Source organism: Pectinophora gossypiella, chromosome 8 (genome assembly GCF_024362695.1).
Source record: "Pectinophora gossypiella chromosome 8, ilPecGoss1.1, whole genome shotgun sequence".
Classification (NCBI taxonomy): Eukaryota; Metazoa; Arthropoda; class Insecta; order Lepidoptera; family Gelechiidae; genus Pectinophora; species Pectinophora gossypiella.
In genome coordinates this window covers 12,306,497-12,327,384 of record NC_065411.1, presented here as the reverse complement: position 1 = coordinate 12,327,384, position 20,888 = coordinate 12,306,497, and the positions used below count along the sequence as shown (strand labels likewise).

Sequence of the window (20,888 nt, the reverse complement as noted above, 5' to 3'; positions counted from 1 at the left end):
TTTATAAGATGTGTTTGTTTTGTTTTTAATTATTTCATCTGTTAATTAATATCACGTGGTTTTCAGGATTTATGCCCGGTTAATGGCAATAGGCTCGCCCGCTATTACATGGGATTGTAACACAGCTGGCGATATTATTAGACCATCTACAGTTTGATGGCAATGGGAATGCAATACAGATTAATCCGCTAATAAAAACTTGTGGTGACTATTAAAGACAGAAATCTATAAAAATTTACAATTTAAAAGATAACCTTAAATAATAACAAGTAAGTACAACCTAATTCCAGCTTTCATACTCCATAAACATGGGTATTTATGCTGCAAAATTACTGAGACCACTCTTTATTGGTTATTGATAAATGTGATAAATTTCCATATGGGTTCGCCTCCGGCCCGTTTACATAAATATATCTAGTTTTAACTTGTAAAGGCTTGCAGTGAATCGGCTATTATTTAAATGAGTTATTCAATGAGTCTGTACTCGATTAAACATTAAGCCCAATGCTTCTTTAGGCATCGTCGAAGCGCGTTGTAAGGGTTGTAAGCCTAGGGCTGCCATCGGTTATATATTTTTTTTCTTAAATTTAAGGAAACTCATCGAATAGCTCTTCTACTAATTACTAATATACGTACTTATACTTCTTTTACGAGATTTGCAACACGACTCAACATGCGACATGAATGATGCTGATTGGCAAATTGTTCTAACCTCAATGACGATGAAACAGAACAGAGGGGTTAAAAAGACCACATCAAAGCCCTTTATCAGGCACAAAATAAATAGCCTATATAATTATGTTCCACTGCTGGGCACAGACTTCCTGTCGGTCAACCGGAGCGAATATGATACATACTTCACCACGCTGCACCACTGCGGATTGGTGGAGGTGTTTGGGCAAGTAACCATGGGCTAACCGTTTAACGTGCCTTCTGAATGATGGAATCATTTTACTTTTCCAGACGATCTGGGGGCAAAAAGGCCACGTCGAAGCAATTCATCTAAACAAGAAATATTGCAATTTGACATTTGCGCATATAAAAGTACGTGCGCAATGCAAACAAATGTCAAATAGCAATATTGCTTTTTTAGATGAATTGCTTCGATGCGGCCTTTTTAACCGCCAGGTCTCTCCTTATCATTTCTCTAAATTTTAGAATATCGTTTATGGTCGTAGGCAAAAAAAAAACACCAGAGATCATCCATTTCATGAGTTTTACATCGTCTTTAAATTACGTTTTATCACACACGATATCTTTGGCCAGACAGGTAGTATTTAAACCCTATTATAGGGTCCCTATGCATACAATGGTCGTTATAAATTAATGATTCTTTCGTTTTATTTTAGACTTTAAGATTAAAGCAATTTATAAACAGCTACTGCTGTTGAATTAAAATAATGTTTGTGCTTTATATGAGTGAATATATCAAAAGTATTTAATTGGATGTAGGTAGTTCAGTTACAATTGAGACTCTACTAAAGGGAGGTTGTAACCTACTAATTATTCGGGTGCAAAGATCTGTCTTCTCTACCATATATAGTATAAACATAAATTGCCTAGGTATATGTATATACGTTCAACTGCTGGGTACAGTAGTTTTCCCCTTAGTCAACCGGAGGGGGTATTATATAGTATAATAAATTGAGCATAAACTTTAACACTTGCTTAAACGGCCTCCGTGGTCCAGTGGTTGAGCGTTGGGCTCACAATCCGGAGGCCCCGGGTTCGAATCCCGGTGAGGACATATCACAAAATTTACTTTGTGATCCCTAGCTTGGTTAAGACATTACAGGCTGATCACCTGATTGTCCGAAAATAAGACGATCCGTGCTTCGGAAGGCACGTTAAGCCGTTGGTCCCGGTTACTACTTACTAATGTAAGTATGTAGTCGTTACATGAGCCATGTCAGGGGCTTTTGGCGGCTCAGTAATAATCCTGACATCCTGTGGTTGATGAGCTTGGTATTCCACCTCACAACCGACACGATTAGAAGAACACTTGTATTTTTTTCTTTCACACATATAAAAATCATCGTCATCTCCTAGCGGCATACCGTTTTCATAGGGTCCGTTTACCTCACCTGAAGATTGACAGGTTCGATTTCACAAATATAAAAGTGATATTTCTTAAATAATTTCGTAATTTATAATACTAATGTATTTTTAATGTGATTCAAGTGCAATAAAGAGTTTTTGTATTGTATTGTAATTTATGTGGATAGATAGCTTTCCCGTAGGAAGTCGTTAAATTATAAATGAACTAGGTAAAAAAACATATGTAAATAAAGAATCATCGAAAAGGGTAAATCTGGTTTTAACCAGATTTCAATTAACTGGTCGGAAGTTTCTAACTACGATGTACGATGTAGTAATGACGTGCAATCTCCTTTATTAAATAGAGGAAAGGGGTTATAAAAATAAGCCGAGGTAACTGGTATCAAAGAACTTAATGATTATATACTTAGAGGTTGTTAAGCGGACCCAGCCTTACATTATCACGTTTTAAATCTTAATAAAGTGGGGAATCAGCCAACTCAAGAGAGGCGAGAGTGGAACCATGGCGGAACAAAGTCTCCTTTCCAGGAGGGGTAATATTCACAACATGATAAAATGTTGTCACGGTCATTTTATCGATTCTGACGATATAAGTATGTCGTTTTGTCGATTGGTGCTAATATGTGAACCCAAATAAGCCATGTTGTTCTTTTAAAATACGAACAAAATCACGTGCCACGCATGTGTAATAAAGTTATCGATTACGACAAAATTTATTGAATCGATCGATAATTTTATCATGGCGCGCATGATAGCCCTGCTGGACCTTACGCCCCATTTGTTGAGAATCTCCCTCCTGGATTTCAGTTACCATTGCCAGCCTGGAAACCTTTGAATAGGCTTCGGACACAGGTGGGTTGGGTGGATTGATAGGAAATTCCAACTTTAAGTGTGAGTGTGTAACGGCTCCTCAAAACATGGAACACCTCATGTCTTATCCTTCTTGTCCTGTCTCCTACGCGGGAGGACTTGATCCTAGCTACCGAAAATGCCATTTCCTTAGCCAAATATTGGGAGGGTTTCCTCGCGACATTTTCTTTCACCTCTGAGCACGCGATAATCTAGTCATGTCTAGTATTGCACTGCCTCCGCGGTCCAGTGATTGAGCATTGGGCTCACGATCAGGAGGTCCCGGGTTCGAATCCCGATGGGGACACATCACAAAAATCACTTTGTGATCCCTACTTTGGTTAGGACATTACAGACTGATCACCTGATTGTCCAAAAAGTAAGATGATCCGTGCTTCGGAAGACACGTTAAGCTGTTGGTCCCGATTGCTACTTACTAATGTAAGTAAGTAGTCGTTACATGAGCCATGTCAGAGGCCTTTGGCGGCTCAATAATAACCCTGACACCAGGGTTGATGAGGTCGGTAATCCACCTCACAACCCATACGATAAGAAGAATAATTTTGTTTGTAACCTTCGACCTATTTAATTAATAGATACATAACATAACATAAACAGCCTACGTCCCACTGCTGGGCACAGGCCTCCCCTCAATCAACCGGAGGGGGTATGGGAGCATACTCCACGCTGCTCCATTGCGGGTTGATGGTTAATTAATAGATACGAAGTATATTTTCATTCATATTATTCTAGAAGCGAAATGAAAGCTCCTCATAATTCAAACCTGGAACAAGCAGTGTCTGCATCAACCACCGTTACTCCAGTTACCATAGCAACGGAATAAAGCGATATGCGAGCGAGTTCACGTAACTTACAGATTTTAAGTGTTTTGGACGATACTAAAGACGGACTAAAGAACATGATCTGTTACTATTGAGCTATAAAGCTGCCAATTGCCTCTACGTAGTTACTACTAATAAAATTGTCCTATTGTGAATTTATCTTCTCTTTCTTGCTTTATGAGCAATAAGAAAGTTCTAGTAAATAATCTGTTTGAGCATGTGTACATAGTATTATTATCTATTCCATATTATGTGAAAGACTGTAGCATACATAACACTTGGTCAAAACGACAGATAGATAGCTTAAGCCATATTATATAACACGATTCTGGGCACAGACTTCCATACATCATCGGAGAGGATACGGAACATACGTCACCATGCTGCTCCGTTGCGGGTTGACGGACAAACAACCAGATGCGGTTCTTACTCGTAAGAAAATCTCGATTCCCAAATTGACGCAACCACAAATCGATTCTGAGACATGTAGTTTATAGTCAAGAGTACCTATAACCAATTCACCATAGAGATAACCGTACAATGTGAAAGCTGTTTTTTTTTAATGAAACATTCAGGTTTTATTCATTCATTACGTAGAAAACTATCAAGTCTTTATTCGTAAGGAGACCTGAAAATTCCGTGATAGGTGTGGGTTCCAAGGAATGCTGCTAGCTTACAGGTATTCGTGGCTGAGATAATTTCGGGTCTAGTTTATAAGAGGACTGAGAGAGCGATTTTACCTCTGGTTATTGTTCTAATTGTATTACTAATAGAATCAATAATATATGTATATATATATAGCCATAGCTGCAATCTTTACACGATTTGTGGTTCAGCCTGCTCGGCTAAATAAAAAATAAACCAGAGATGAACGTGAGTTTAAGTATTTGACAACCAAGCAAAATTGAATCCAATTATTCAATTCGACTGAACTTTGCTTCGCTGGCAAATACTTAAACCCACGTTCATCCCTGGTTTATTTTTTATTTGTAAGGTGGTTAGTGTTTAGTGACAACGTAACGAAAACCTTGAGCGATGACTCGGATTATGATTCTGAGTTGATATCAAGTGGAATTTGCCTTCGCAAAAGTATGGAATAGAAAATAATTAAAAAACACTTAAATTTTCATATTTTTTTGTGTTCAACAATTATAGTCTAATAATTATTTATCGTGTAGGTATGTGAATTTGCATGACGATGTGACGATATACTAATCCTATAATACATTTTCTATCGCTTTTCGCAACCATTCCAAAGCAAAGTCCTTTAAAAAAATAGTTGTTTAAAAATCAGTAATTGTACTCCTTCCGCTAAACGCTCCGCTTAAGCATTATACACCCACGCTCACCCTCACTGTATCACACTACCTGTTGGCCGCGCATAATATCGGCCGTATAAATCGCTCGGGCAGTAGCTAAATCAACTACAGTATCGGCACTCAGAACTACCGGTATTTACGAGCTCACGGAAGTAACACTAATCTACACTGTGTCCCTCTACAGTTAGTCAGTTATACTGTGGTAATGCTGGATTTTTAGTAGTAGGAAATGAAACCCGGTAAGTATAGGTGGCGCTTGAGAGGTTTTTTGCTTGAAATAGGAAGATAGCAGTTCCTCCTCAGTGGTTTTATCGATACGTCCGTCTTTGGTCCGGCCAAGTAGTTAATGGAATGCGAGTCAGTAAAAAGTCACGTTTCATATTAATAATAGTGGCTTAGAGATCGTAGGGTCGATTCCGATTCGGAACAGTTTAGAACATTTCCGCAGTGAATCTACATTATTGTACTTATCCAAAAATCACATGCAGTAGCATGTCATTTCCATATAATTTTATCCCTGTCACTGTCGACTGTCATAACCATTTGCAACTTGACTTAGGTCTCTATCGACTATGTTGAAAGGCAAAATAACAAGCCAACTTTCACAACATCCAGTCCTAGAGAAGACTAAACAAACTCCACTAAAAACTAACAGCGTCTTACCTCAACAAATGTGTACAATTAACGAATTCCCCATTCACAATATTAGCTGATTAGTACTAAAGACTTCCTAATCTGCCTGCCTAGGAAGCCTAGACATTATCTAGTACTAATGGTCTACATTAACATTACCGCTGATTGCTAGCGCCAAAAAGATAAATGTGCAACGCACTGCGCTGAGATTAATATTGACAAATAGGAGAAGATAATGGCTCACAACTGCGTGTGCGCTTTAAAACGCTTACCGCTTTGTTTTTGCTTTTGTTTTGTGCTTGTTATTAGACACAGTATGTAAATTGTAGTAACTGTAAGCATCCCAAATACAATAAAATAAAACAGACAAAACTCTCGCCTGTTATTCCTATATTGTTGGACAAAGTAAAGAAGAAGTGTATTGGAGTAATAGTTTCTAAGTAATAAAGTATTTTGTATTTTTTTGCAAAGTAAGTCCTCAGAAGACAAGCTGTAGCTAAACTTAGTATTTATATTCTAAGCTGCATAAGATGCCTATCTTTTTGGACTACATATTCAGACAGACAATAAATATCAATGGATTAAATAGGTCGTTGGTTACAAACAAAAGTCTTCTTCTTCTATCGTGAGGGTTGTGAGGTGGAATACCAATTAACCTCATCAACCCTGGTGTCAGGGTTATTACTGAGCCGCCAATGTTCATGTAACGACTACATGCTTACATCAGTAAGTAGTAACCGTTACATGAGTAGTAACCGAGACCAACGGCTTAACGTGCCGTCCGAAGCACGGATCATCTTACTTTTGGACAATCAGGTGATCAGCCAGTAATGTCCTAATCAAACTAGGGATTACAAAGTGATTTTTGTGATATCTCCCCACCGGGATTCAAACCCGGGGCCTCGGGATCGTAAACCCAACACTCTACCACTGGAGCACGGAGGCCGTTACGAACAAAATTACAAGTAATATTATGTTATTTACTTATTCTATAATGATAGCGTTTAAAATACTGAGCTACTTAAACATATTAAGCACCCATCAAATACAAATTATAATTTATCACGATAATATTTATCATGATAACAAGTGGTTTTTATAATAGTTATTATAGACAAACAAAGCGTCTGCGAATCTCACCTACATATCACGTGAAGAAAGCATAACGAGTAATTAATTCGGCATTAAACCTGCTCAGATATAATATAAAGATGTGTCGCCAGACTGTGACTATCCGGGTTTGACATCTCGAGAATTAATCTCACTAAATCGTTGATATAATTGCGATTATGTCGCGGATACTGCTATCACGAACGTATACCACATACTATGTTTATATGCTAGGTGACAGCCCGCTATTTTGCCGCCGGTCCCGAGTTCGAATGCCGGTCAGGATTTAATCTCTAGGAATTTAAGTCTAGGGATTTGAAAACATTTTGAAATCCCTAGTTTACTTAAGATGTTGCAGGTTGATCACCTGACTGTCCGAAAGTATGCAACTTCTGCTTCTTTACCTAAGTATATAGTCATTATATAGTCATCATTATAACGGCCTCCGTGGTCCAGTGGTTGAGTGTTGGGCTCACGATCCGGAGGCCCAGGGTTCGAATTCCAGTGGGGGCATATCACAAAAACCACTTTGTGATCCCTAGTTTGGTTAGGACATTGCAGGCTGATCACCAGATTGTCCGAAAGTAAGAAGGCACGTTAAGCCATTGGTCCCGGTTACTATTTACTGATGTATGTAGTCGTTACATGAGCCATGTCAGGGGTTTTTGGTAGCTCAGTAATAACCCTGACACCAGGGTTGATGAGTTTGGTATTCCACCTCACAACCCACACGATAAGAAGAAGAAGAAGAGAGGCCTACAGCGGCTTAATACCTGACACTAGGGTTGATAAGGTCGGTCATTGATCTCACAACCCACAAGAGAAGAAGCTATTTATTGGATGTAATAGGCATGCGTGTACTGTTTTCAAGTCACGGCGCGGCGGCGTCTGCGCAAATATCGTTTGATTTATCTTTCCGAGTTGCATGTCTATTTGCCGGAAAAAAACTAAAATAGCGCAAATGAAACCAGAAATGATTTATTTGGCCTTCTATTGGAATTGGTGGCATCATTATGCGGTAGGTATTTGCCTACCTACGTTAATACAACGTTTTACATACTACGAACTCATTGGCGGATATTTTACCTTCCGGCCAAGTAGTTAATGCCATCTGCGGCAACTCTTCAATAAGCCACGTCAAGAAAGTGATATTTTACCGTTACTTATATACGTATTCAGTAACATGCAAAAAAAAGTAGAAGCAAAAGTAGCATAGAGAATGCTACATTGACAAGAGCGTTGCTCTTAAATTAGTGATGATGATGATTTAAATAAAAAAATAAGTATGTATTTATTAATTTTGGGTCCGTTCAATGATATGCGGTATATATATATATAGTCCGTTGTAGGCATTCGTTTTAAGCATACAAATATTTATATTTATGTTAGGAGGCATAAGATTTTATAAGTTGTTTTTTCTTTCTTTCTAACAAACAAATAAAGCTACTAACAAAACTAAAAAACAATAAAAATTACATAAACTCACACATATATTTACCGGGGTAATCAGAGACTATGGACTTCCATTTATTTCAATCCTGACGTACAGCTCTTGCTTCCTCCACATTCATCAATCGATTCATAGACGTACGCAAGTTCAGATTGTAGTAAACCTTTTAAGATAAAAGATAAATATACTTTATTGAGTACAGAGAACACAAGGAAAATAGGACGTTTCTAAGGACATATCTCCAATATTAAGTCCTTGTAGGTCTTCTTAAACCAGCCTTACAAACAACGCTTTCCTTATATACGGTTTTCGCTTTCCTATGTTTGTCTACTGCGTTCTATACACGGTACAACAAAACAAGGTATGCTCAATCCTATGAAAGGCCGCCACTAGCCGTTTGATGATGTAAGTGTTACCATTAAATTGGCATCACCAACATTCCAAGAAAATAAATTTTATTATTGGAAATTAAGAAAATTATTGGCTTACGTACTGAATTAATATCACTTGTTACATATATAAAAAGTAAGTACAAAATATTTTAATAAAAGTTCAAAATTGCTTTGCAAAGTAAATTAAAAACATTAGCTGCGGGTAATTTATTTTTTACAAAATGGCAACAAAGGGTGAGATGACGTCAGCGCGGCCAACCTTGAAATGTTAGCTCACTTTTGAGCATACCTTGTTTTGTTCTACCATGGTTCCATATACAACCAGATAGGAAACAAGTTTATGGTCATTACCAACAGCGCCAACACTATCTACCTAGTGCCTCAGATAGGCAGAATTCTCAGCATAACACAATATAAAGATACAGATTCCAGTCATCATCAGACGCACGTCTGTGTCCAACTGAGCACGACACATGCAAGCGAGATATAAAACTTTCATGCGCTTGCGACTGCGCATAGTGATTGAGTGCAGACTGCTAACGAGTAATGGCCGTCAATGAATGTACATACTTACATTGTCATTTTATTCCGTTTGTCGGGGTTCGCTGACCTAACCTAAACATATTGACAGGAGATAATTTTACAGAACCGATTACTCCCCGATATGACTTAAGTAGTATAGATTTGCTGTAAATCGCATTGTCTACTAGGCCGAAAACCCGGAAGTAAAACCAGCTTTATATTAAGATTAGGTTACAAACTCCAAAGACACATAACTCCGGTCATGATACCAATTATTTATGATTCAAACATAAACTCAAAAATAAATTCGAATACAATAGTTTATAGTACGACTCGAGATTAGAACTCGTAATCTTACGATGTAAGTAACTCATTTATTCATTGAGCTATCACGCCTTTAACGTCCATTAGTTTTATTATCTAGCTTAAAAATCAAAGTAACATAATAGTAATCCACGGCACTGTTATTCATAAAAATATCATTTTAGAGATCTATGGTTAATTCAACTATTCTAAATAGAGCTACTACCAAGTTTTTGATTTGTGATAATTTTCTACACCAGCTACATACTATCACGGGCTTGTACTTGTAATAGGCAGCACACACAACTTTCCTGTCATGGGATGCAAATCGTCGGAAGTGAATAATAAGATGGTATTAAATATCTATTAACGTCTATGAGATGTATCAATTATAAGCCATAATCGGCTTGAGACAGACTTGTGTTAATGATGCGAGCTTGTAAGTGTAATTATAATGGTTTAGCTTAAGCCACTAAACGGCTTGACTGGCTTGGCTTAAGTATTAGTAAGGACCCTATCTCGCTAAACTAGAGGAACACTATAATGGCAGTTTTGACGTTTGTCCCGCTCATCAAGTATCGAATTAACTAATTAATACTTTAAAGGAGCAAATAGCTGTCCTTTATGTTCATCATGTTTTGAATTATTTTAACCTTATTATCGGAGAAAATGGCTGACCAACACAGTATGCCGCTAGGACATCATGGTGGGCCAAGTTACACCACCAACAAAATGTAATATCACATAAGCTCACGACTATATCGCAATCGGGGTAGTCAGAGGTGCATCTATCGCAAAATGAACTAAGTACCCACACCTCACCAAGCTTTCTCATAGACTGCAAGCTGTCTATAATAGTCGAGACAACTATGTTAGTGAAAACAAAATGTATGCAGTTGTATAAAGGCTTCAGCTTGCTTGGAGACACATTCGTATGTGTGTGTTTGATTGTTTGGTGTTTGTCATGACCTGTGACGTCACCATGGTGCCCGAGTGAATTAAAAGCCTGTGTATTTTCTTCATCACGTCATACTAGCAGAATTGTGATCAAACAAATACCAATAGTCAAGAATTGCATGCAATTCAAATAAATTTTGAATTGAGTTTGTATTTGCCATATGTTATGTTATTATTACGTTGTTGAACAATAGGCAGCTGATGAAACATTCAGCTAAGAACTTCCTCATCTATTCTGATACTACTTTTACTTACCTACCACAATAATTCCTGAGGTTCAGATCCAGTCAAATAGAACGATGACTCGCCAATTTATCTTATTCTGTTTCGCAGCTTGATCTGTAACAAAAAGGGAGGAATTTAATATTTGAGAAATTTAAATTATTTTAATTTTCTACAAATAAATAACTCAAGAAAAGCATGCCGTTGTTTTTCCTCGACTTGGCGGGGGCACTCCCGTGTCCCCAGATTCATAAAAACAATTTACATACAGAAAGTACTGTTTTTTGTTTGAATAAGATAAGGTAAATTATTGATTGTATTACAGGACCTAATAAAAAATACGGTCTGTGCTTGGCCAAAAAAATCCGTCTAATAACGGGTTGCACTTTTTGTCTCTATGTTTATTTTATCTATGTTGATGATGTTTGAATAATGACAAAACATTATCTATAAGTTAACTGTATGATATAGGTATCATACAGTTAACTTACCTACCTTACCTACCTACCTACCTACCTACTTATATTATCTATGTTTTACCCGAATTCCGTTACTTTATATCTTCTCTTATAAATTACTAGCAGAGGTCAAAAGTCCGCAAGATTTTTTGCCAGTACCAGGCGTACCTACATGTTTGTGTTATATTTTGACAAGCTTGTAATTTATAGCAAGATGTAAGCGTGTACAGTCATGAGCAATATCATATACCCACGTTAGAATCCTGTCGCACTATCATATTTGACATTTAGTGAGACTTACGGTTTAATTTGTCAAAAAAGTTAATGTGACATGGGTTCAAAGTGTATACATATTAGTACACGTATGTTGTTTTTACCCGATTGTGGTGGAGCAAAAATGATGTATGTATATAATGTATGCTCTGTTACCTCCTAACATCTAAGCCACTTGTCAGAATTTAACAAATGAGGTGTCACTAGAAGCGTCTTCAATGTTCGGTGGTTATAGGGTCAGTGACGTCGCGCTAAAGTAAATTGTGTGCCGCGATCTTAGTAAGGCCCTGCGCAGACGACAGACTATCCGTGACGCACTTTTTAGTCTGTGAAAATATAACCTATGCAATTATATGCAGTAACGCGCCGGACTTTTTGCGCGTCGTGTGCGTTACTGCATATAATTGCATAGGTTATATTTTCACAGACTAAAAAGTGCGTCACGGATAGTCTGACGTCTGCGCAGGGCCTTAGTGGAATTCCGTGATCTCTGCCTACCTCAACAGGAAATAAACGTGATCTTATGTATGTCTGCTTGTTTTTAATTTTATCAAATCAAATATTTATATCTACTCATCTGCAATATAACAAATAGCACACAAAATCGTAAAACTCAATCGTGGGTTTGCTAGAAAACAATATAATGCAGATTATAAGTATTAAGAACTAATATTTTTAATAAGTGGAATAAAAAACTGTTTTATTAAACTAATACCGAAATCTTTTTACTTTCATTAAAAAAAAAAAAAACAAAAAAAATAATGTTATGATTGAACGCGTTGATGTCTTTTCCATTAACTAGAAGTAGAACGAAATAAAGTATCAGCAAGTTGTCTTCTGATTACTTGTGGGACTCAGCCGTCCCTATAAGGGACCACAGGCGTGAGTATATATATATAACGAAATATATGCAAATAAATAAGGGACTTTCCAATCCACGTTCCCCAAACACACGATAGATGGCGTTGTTCAGTTTAAACGTGATAATTACCTATTTTCTCATTGCTGAAATACAAAATTTGTGTTTTTTATTGTGTGAGGCCTATGCTCAGCAGTGGACGTCTTACGGCTGATGATGATAATAAATAATTATTCAATAATGTAATGTAATCGCAGAAGCATTATAAAACTAATTGTTGCTTGATATTTGGATCACATTATGTATAGAATGATGTTGCTACCTGTGTAACGATGTTTCGTTAACTATATTCACATGCGGACGTGATTTTTTTCACCACAAGGTGACGATAATAATTAAGCAGTCGATTAGTACGATTCTAACATTTGTTATATTATCATCCATCTAACGAGCTGTTTTTGACTGTAACAAAAACAGTGGAATGACAGAGATAAGAAATAATCAACACGACAATTTTAATGAAGTAAGCTGTCTTATTCAACATGTCAAAATGGTGGTCAATGACTTTGTTTACTGGTCTATCAACCCAGGATACCTACCTATCTGGGCTGCCTCATAACCACTAATTTAAGAGCCACGCTCTTGTCGGTGTATTTACTCCATGCTACTTTTTAGGGAAAAATAGGGCAGTGGTTACCCTCTTGCCTTCCGCCCCGCAGTACTCTGTCTGACGCGAGTGGGATGGCGCCCAGAGTAGTCAGTCAACGGTACTCACAGTTACTACTCTCGGTAGGGACAAATCACAAAAATCACTTTGTGATCCCTAGTTTGGTTAGGACATTACAGGCTGATCACCTGATTGTCTGAAAGTAAAATGATGAGTCATGTCAGGGGCCTATGGCTGCTCAGTAATAATCCTGACACCAGGGTTGGTGGGGTTGGTAATCCACCTCACAATCCACACGATAGAAGAAGAAGTTACTACTGCCCTCTGTCAGGTTCCAGGTAATGGTCCCTGTACCTACAGATTATAAAATATAATTTGTGCCTGGAACTCTAATAGAGCCTAGGCAGAGTCATAGAATAAAGAATAATACAGCGTGTAGAACGGCAACTCTCCGCACCGCACCAATCCGTCAGGCACCGCTAGATTTACCTCACCCCCTCTTCCTGTAGTCTAAATGACCGTAAGCCGCTAAAGAGAAAGGGAGAGCGCGCGCAGATAGTTTGTCTTCCTCGCACTTACGCGATAAGGCGGCATACAGTAAGTATGTGATTTTTGTATATATGGAATGTCCGGAAGCAGTCCATAAATCGTCAGTAGACTTCACAAATATTAGGATTTAAAATTAGCTGAAATATAAAATACTTAATTACCTCTAACATACCATTTGCAGTCGCTTTTGATAAGTCCCATAAAGGAAAGCAAGGTTTTAAAAGAAACTGGTACCTATGGCATGGAAATAGGTATTACTTATAACATAATGTTATCAAGATGCGCAATTCCAATTTCGCGTCGAATACGAAGCAAATCAGTGGCTATATAAACAATCCTGGACTAATCTACTGGCGACCGGTGCAATCTATTCGGATAAGATAGGAGTAAATCTTCGTCGGCGGTCGTAACCATGGCAACCATTAGCGGTTACTACCGGTACGGACAATGCCGCTGGAATTGGTATCGAACGGTCCCGATGGAATATTTTAACTGTTCTTCCTTCGATTGGGTTTTGGAAATATGCTTCTGGTGTTCCGCATTCAAATTTTTAAGCTTTGGATATGGCAGATTTCAAATAAAAATAAAGTAAATGATATCTATGAATTTTATCTTCTGTGTAAGTACTTTCATTTATTTGATTCACTCAACTAAGGCCCTATACCTTAACCTAAGAATACATCATCATCATCAGCCCATTAACGTCCCCACTGCTGGGGCACGGGCCTTCCCTATGGATGGATAGGGAGATCGGGCCTTAAACCACCACGCGGGCCCAGTGCGGATTGGTGGTTATTAACGACTGCTAATGCAGCCGGGACCAACGGCTTAACGTGCCTTCCGAAGCACGGAGGAGCTCGAGATGAAAACTTTTTTTTGTGGTCACCCAACCTATGACCAGCCTCTGCAAAAGTTGCTTTACTTCAACAATCGCAGACCGAGCGCGTTTACCGCTGCGCCACCGAGCTCCTATTATCAAGAATACATACAATATTACAATTGAAATATAAAACTATTTAGGGACTTTATTATTCGTATTTTCCTCCCTGAAGCATCGGAATACCACTCCCTCTGGCCAGAAGTCCACATAAAGCAGCTCAGCAGCGTGTGGTGGAGACATGAAGCTTGAAAGACCTTACAACACAAGACATGAGGCTTTTGCTGTTAGTCTCGCAATAAATTGAAAATGTGCGCCTTTTTTGACGTGGCTTGTTGTAGATTCATTTAGTATTTAGTCGGACAAATGGGAAGCGCTGAGGGCTCTCACCCAGTAAACGGTCAAGTCAAATAAAAATCAAATCAAATACCCTTTATTGCACATAAATAAAACATAACATAAACAGCCTATATACGTCCCACAGCTGGACACAGGCCTCCCCTCAATCTACCGAAGGCTACTCCACTGCGGGTTGGTGGAGGTATTTGGGATAGTAGCCCGGGTAACAAAACATACAAACATTTAGCAACAGTACAAATCCCAGACAACATAAACATCTGCAACATCTGCCAGATTTAGTACTGTATTTTGAATAATTTAACTATAAGCCTTGAATCCTTCATCAACTCATCGCTTATAATCCTATTAATGTATTTTCTACTCTTATTGGCTTCCTGTTTATTTATTTTATTATCTCATCTCACATTACAAACATTTTACTACTATAACAGTGTTTTTATTGCCTAATCTAATACAACATAACTATTATGTTCAATTTCATGACCAGGTTGCTCAGTAAAAAGTACTTATAAATCCGTCTATGATCTTACTATAGGGCGTGGCTTTTACTGCATTACGCCCTTTACTGAGTCCCTGCGATATCCTTAGTGTTTAACACTTTTAAGGACATTGGCCACATCAGCTATAAACGTATTGTCATGGATAGTGATAATGTTTTTTTTTTAACAGAGCATCTAGGGCTCTGTGTTGAGGTTTTTCTTGCAGCTTCTTTACCCCGGCTATACAGGTTGTGAGAAGCTGCAGTAGTTTTAGGCGGATGAGACGTTCGTTATGTAAAACATGATATTCAAAGTGTAACTATGTTACCTACTGAATAAAGATATTTTTGAATTTGAAAATTTGTGATAAATTATTTCAGTGTATAAACACATCTGATATCTTCACATCACTTCGTGAGTGGTTTCAAGGATGGATATGACAAAATTCATGGTTGGCACTACACGATATCTCATAACATCATCCCCTGAATACGCCACGCCATTCCACTGGTAAGGGGAATTTTGCAGTCACCCTTGAATAATGTGTCCAATTACGTTTAACTTAGCTGCACACTACGATATGGCCATTTTCACATAATAAAGTACAGCAATTCGCTCCGTCAATATAGTTAGAAATAAATTCGAAACTTGAGCACTATTTGCTCCTTTAATGTAGTTATTAATTACTTAATACGAAACATGATGTGCGAGAGAAATGTCAAAACGATCTTTACAGCAGTGGATTAAGGTTCTGCTACGTCAGAGCTTGTATCGACTAGTGAGCTCAAATTTTAATGTTCTAATTGCTACATTTACGTTTAAATTGAGTATACTTACCGTCGGGTGTCGTTATTGTGAACGATGTTTACATTGAGATGCGTGCACGCAATGCTCTACTGTAGGATTTATTACAACGAACAGCTCTAAGGGGCACCGCTGGGAAAATAAGGTTATTGGAATACGTAGAGATAGTTATTTTGTCATTTTCGACATGTTTTGATGTATGGGTTGAAGCCGTGGTAGCCTAGTTGGTAGAACGCTTGCCTCTCACTTTGAGGTCGCAAGTTCGAATCCAGCACATGCCGAAACCAATGTTTGTCGAATTTGTTGTCGAATTCATGTTTGGATCGTAAATACTATCACGTCCTCAGCGGTAAAGGAAAACATCGTGAGGAAACCCACATTCCCGAGAAATGCATTTTCGGAGGTATGTGACCTAATCTGTATTGGACTGATTTTCCCTTTAGGGTTGGATGTTCAGACAGGCAGTCGCTTCTGTAAAGAACCGGACCTGTCAAATCGTCAGGTTAAGTGAGTGGATCCTGTGAGAAACGGGATAATTCTAGGTTGGGTTGGTGCTCAAAGTGAAAAATGAGAATGTCGAAGTCGATAGGAATATGAAGTTTATATAATGCGGCTGTATTTTCATGCTATTGTTGATAGCAGATAAGGAGGAAGTCTTAGATATGTACATCCATTTATCCATGTACCCTTTTCTAAGGCAAATAGAGAGTACTGACATATTCCAAGTGACAATTTACGTCATTGAGGTAATAATTTTATCTAAACTACTAAAACATTTGCATTTTAAAATGACAATGATGTTTGGACGTTTGCGTCCAAGGTCGCGCGTAATTTCGCGAAAACATGACATCGCGCGGGATATCCGATGCCATTTATTTATTTATTTATTATGGACAACTTACAAGCTACACTCTGCACATGCAAAGTTACAGACAATAAAAAAAAGATTAAGAGCTAGCTCAATTACAAGTAGTCACAGCATGCACAATCAAGTGAACAAGAAAAACAAGATATAAACTATATTAAAAAATAAAAAATAGACATAATTTAACAAAAAGCAGCCAGTGCAATATTTTTATATGCATTTAACTTATACATTTAACATTGTACTTATCATAAGGAAAGTTTAGAACCTACCGAGAAATTAAAACTGGTTAGAAAAGCAACATTTCTGCAAAATATGCTTGTACATATTAGTTATCAAAATATGGAAAACTTATTTTTGTACCTAATAATAATCCAACCAATAGTGGAGGAATGTCAAAAAGAAAACCAAACGTGTGTGGTCACAATAAGTTATCTTTTTTATAATTTATAAACTTAATCCTCTACTTCTAATGTAACTTAAGCCCCTACCGAATAAGTAAAGGCAGACTTCACAACTGCTTCGCGAAAAGTAATAAAGCGTCGAACGCATTGCGACGGAAGGAATAAGGAAAAATAACTTGCAGCTAGTCCGGAGTTTAGTTGAATAGCCTTTGTCCGAAGATCAGCCTGTGGCCGTCCCAAAGCAAATTGGATGGGCAATTTTATAACCACACAATATTGCATGTAAGTATAAATTCCAGGCGAATAGAATGGCCACTTTACGCCGAGGTATGACTTGTGCGAGCCCCCCGCCGCGTGCGCATAGACCGGGAGCTCGATAAGATTAATATCAGCCGTTTCGAAACCTCTCGTCAACGATCCACGCCCGTTAACACATGTCAATGACGCAGTGGCATGATCTACGTAGATACAAAGTATTAATCTTATTCGTAATGCTGTGTTGATAAATGTAATGGCCGGATCATTTATATCACGAGTCAATTTGTTTAACGTGTTCGGATTTGTTTTAGCGAAATAGTGTTAAACAACCGTTGTGTAATTTATTTGCTTTTTTTTTGCTTGTAAAAAGTATTTTGTGCAAAAAGATTAGTTAGAAAATAAAATGGAAAATACAACTTGCCTGTGAATAATAGGTCGGTTCCTGTCGCTTCTGGTTTCCATGCCTCTGGCCTAGAGAAGCCAACCCGCTCAGTATTTCATGCTTACCGACACCATCGGTAGCTGTCTAACTTTCAATTGAAAGCATTAATATCTAGTGCCCTATTCAATTACCAGCCAATCGATCGGGGATCAGGGGTGAGCTCTATACTTTACGCGTGATATTAGCACTAATGGCAGCTCCGCTCTCAAACCTCGTTAGGTAGAGCACACGAAGCTTACTTTGTTACCTTAATGCGCGACAGGGTAATGTGTGCATAACGCCTTTTGAAAACAAAAAATAAACGCGTTCAGAGTAATGAACAGTCACGAGACGGCCTATAAAAGTGTCAACCATCAGGCACCCAATTACTCTATGGAAAAAACAAACCGCATTTTAAGTCGCACGTTATTTATTGAACCTAGTTATATGTTTTTGCATTTTGGTGTAATCAGAAAATATTTTATTGAAATCTTCACGCGTAATGAATAATGCATTAAGGTTTCTTATCCAGTGAGAAATATTGGGACTCAAGTGGGATTTATAATCGTAACAAAAGAGTTATGGAGTCCTTTAGGTACAGTCCCACGTCCTGGCCCACCGCTGGGCTATTTACACTATAGTTTTTATCGCTTAAACAGATGACTGTGACACTGTTTAAATATTACGCATATTTGCTATAGTGATTTTGAAATAAATATCAGCCAGTTCGTTGAGTATTCAGAATTTTAAAAGTGGAAGACTATGTTTCACATATCCTGTTTTTTTAGACAGAGCTATAGTGGGATCAATAGAAAGTTCGACCTCGTCATCCTCGGTGTGAGGGTTCTATTGAACCGCCATAGGCCCCTGACATGGCTTATGTACAGCTACGCACTTACTTAGGTAAATAGCAGCCAGAACTGACTGCTTAACGTGCCCTCCGAAACACGGATCGTCTTACTTTTGGTTAATCGGATGATCAGCCTGCAATCAAAAAGTGGCTTTTGTGATTATGTCTGGATTCGAACCTAGGCCCTCCAAACCGCGAGCCTAACGCTCAACCACTTGTTTTGTTTCGGTGACACACAGAAATATTTGCACGATGTTTGATGACGATTAGTTTAATGACGTCATGCTATAGTTGCCTATTAAGTTACTCTTTTCGTGTGTTTTATGCCTACAAGAAAATAATCTGCCCATAATTGTGTCCTATTATAGCAAAAATTCCGTACAGATAACGATTCTTTGACTAAAAAGTAAATTAAGTACGACATTTCAGCGACACTTTACAATGCAACGGCAAAATTCTACCACTTGGTTGAACGCCGCAAAAACTAAAGCTGCTATTACCGTTGTTTATAACCGCGGACGTGCTTCAGACGAAAATATATGAATAATTTATATTCATCTGTCCGTCCGTCGTAATTATCACGCTAATAGGCATACGGTACTGACGGTAGAGGAATCGGTTACGCTCGCGGCGAATAACAAGGTGATGATTTCAATCTTCGATAGCCTTTGGTAATGATAGCGATATTACGTGTTGATTTTAAACTAACTATGCTGATTAGAATTATAAAGACAGACAAATCAAGACTGTAATCCCAATAGTTAGGCTACTTGAGAACTTAGTTCAAATGGGATACCTTTTAGGAAAAGCACAAAACGCTTTTTTTATGGGCATACCGTCGTGTGACGTAATCAATAAAAGCACATAAAAGTTGTGCTCAAGTATAAAATAAAAATAGAATTGTTTATGATCATTACAGATGGTCTTCTATTTCTAGACGAGCTTTTTATAATATACAGGGTGTTTTATGTATAGAATTGAAAATATATTTTTTTAAATCATGAATTTTGCGACGGAAAATTCCACTTGATATTAACTCGGAATCATGGTCTGAATCATCCCTCAAAGTTTTCGTTACGACGTCACTAACACCCTGTATTTTTGCCCCAGTCAATTGGGATGGTTTTATGTTCGGGTTGGAAGGTCCCTCATAATATTTTCTTTAACTTTTGTAGCGTTATTTGTCTGCAAAGCGAATTTATCTATAGTGCAATTTGCCAGCTGATTGGTATTATATTGTTTATAGGGAAAGGGAGCTCTGTAATATTGTTTTATTAGGGTACAATTTCATTACAATAAACTGTACATTCACTACTACTTACTATCTAGGGTTGCCAAACAGTCAAAGCAATTTGAATTTGAGTCTGTCTGTTCCGTGACTCCAGTCAATGGGATGGTTGACCTATTCATAAGAATAGAAAAAATACCTAAATATTTTCGATACTTTTTAAATGTTAACCTAATTGGAAAGGAACAATTTTTATATTGATTCTTTTTTTGAATTAAATATTTTGTTTCTTGTTTATTCATTGTTTCTAAAGAGTCGTGTTTTGTTTTACACGTGTCATATAAAATTTCGGTGAACTTGTTAATTATGTCCTCAATCTTTTCAGAAAGTTCCAATTGCCATTATGGTCATTATCACATATATCGCAGTATAGTCCCGTATTTTGGTAAAGTAGGTAAGTCACTTTTCTCTTTTTGTAAGTTATATACTGCGTTTTGCTTCGTAATATGTGCATAAGTGGATATATAGATATAATATCTATTTAGACAGGTATTTACTTATTAATTATTGGGTGGGAATTTTCTTCACAAGTCAATAAATATCCACCTACTACTACTAAATACTTACTAAGAAAACTAAGAAATTGGGAGGAACCTGACCGTATGGTCACAGGGCCCATTTTTTCTTTAGGCAGTTGTTGTATATTTACAACAAAACCATCATATTTTTGCGAGACACTCCCTTAGTCGACTTCTACGAGAACCTCAGCGTAAAAATTGGTGCGAAGTTTTCGTAACTTCCCAGTAGATAATAAGTAGTTGAATGCATTTTGTTTATCTTTACATTGTGACTAATTCTGGAAGCAGATCAAGATTATTC

At 37.6% G+C, this 20,888-nt stretch overlaps 1 protein-coding gene across 2 annotated transcripts in view; it reads right to left on the bottom strand.

Annotated features, from left to right (window-relative positions):
• The window catches only part of LOC126368661 (uncharacterized), a 121,467-nt gene that overhangs the window by 29,257 nt on the left and 71,322 nt on the right, over positions 1-20,888 (bottom strand). For both annotated transcript variants that reach the window (XM_050012753.1, XM_050012754.1), the window contains exon 3: positions 10,695-10,774. The gene's annotated coding sequence lies outside the window, so the exon portion shown is untranslated. The remainder of the gene's footprint in view (positions 1-10,694; positions 10,775-20,888) is intronic.